This window comes from Orycteropus afer, unplaced genomic scaffold, assembly GCF_000298275.1.
Source record: "Orycteropus afer afer isolate SDZICR_OR568_19922 unplaced genomic scaffold, OryAfe1.0 scaffold00286, whole genome shotgun sequence".
Classification (NCBI taxonomy): domain Eukaryota; kingdom Metazoa; phylum Chordata; class Mammalia; order Tubulidentata; family Orycteropodidae; genus Orycteropus; species Orycteropus afer.
Window position 1 is genome coordinate 3,959,445 of NW_006921873.1, and position 1,064 is coordinate 3,960,508.

At 40.0% G+C, this 1,064-nt stretch overlaps 1 protein-coding gene across 1 annotated transcript in view; it reads right to left on the reverse strand.

Annotated features, from left to right (window-relative positions):
- Window positions 1–1,064, reverse strand: part of SERINC1 (serine incorporator 1) — a 22,413-nt gene that overhangs the window by 6,072 nt on the left and 15,277 nt on the right. The window lies entirely within an intron of this gene.

Sequence of the window (1,064 nt, forward strand, 5' to 3'; positions counted from 1 at the left end):
TTTGGTTTTTCTGGTTTGGACCAGTAAATGACATCAATGATAAACAGAGAAAGGCAGGTTTTCAAGGATTTCATTTTACTTGGTTGCACAATCAACACCCAAGGAAGCAGCAATGAAGAAATCAACGTTGGATTCTACTGAGCAAATGTGCTGCAAAAGATCTTTTTAAAGGGTTACAGAGTAAAGATATCACTTTGAAGATTAAGGTGTGCCTGTACCAAGTCACTGTTTATTGTATAGTTTCATATGCTGGACAATGAATAAGGAAGACTGAAGAAGTGATGCATTTGAATTATGCTGTTGGCAAAGAATACTTAATACACCATGGACTTCCATAAGAACAAACAAACCTGTCTTGGAAGAAGTACAGCCAGAACGTTCCTTAGAAGCGAGAATGGTCAGACTTCATTACTCACACTTAGATCACGTTATTAGGAGGGACCAATCCCTGAAGACGGACATCATACCTGGTAGAGGGTCAGCAAAAAGGTGAAGACCCTCAATGACATGGACTGATATAGTGGCTGCCAACAATGGGTTCAAGCATAGCAAAGATTGTGAGGATGGTGTAAGATTGGGCAGTGTTTTGTTCTGTTGTACACAGGGCACTGAGAGACTGACTTGAGGGCACCTAACAACAGAAACATCAGTAAGAAAAGAGGCCTGGTGGCACAGTGGCTAAGTGTTTGGCTGTTAACCAAAAGGTAGGTGGAAACAGATAACCTAACCAAACCAAACCAAACCAAACTCAACTGCTGTCGAGTAGATTCGACTCATAGCAACCTCTCCTTGGGTTTCCAAGGCGGTATCTCTACAGAAGTAAGACTGCCTAATCTTCCTTCCGCGAAGTGGGAAATTGATAAGGAATATGTGAAATTTAGATAAAGTTGACAAAATCCTAATAGAATTAGGAATAAAATTCAGATGCCTTAAACTACAATGCACTGGCTTTTCTACCACATATTCTGAGATTACAATACTTAGTAGAGAGTTTATCCATTTGTCAAAGTACATGGTTATAAACAGCAAGATAGCTTACACACACACACACACACACACACACA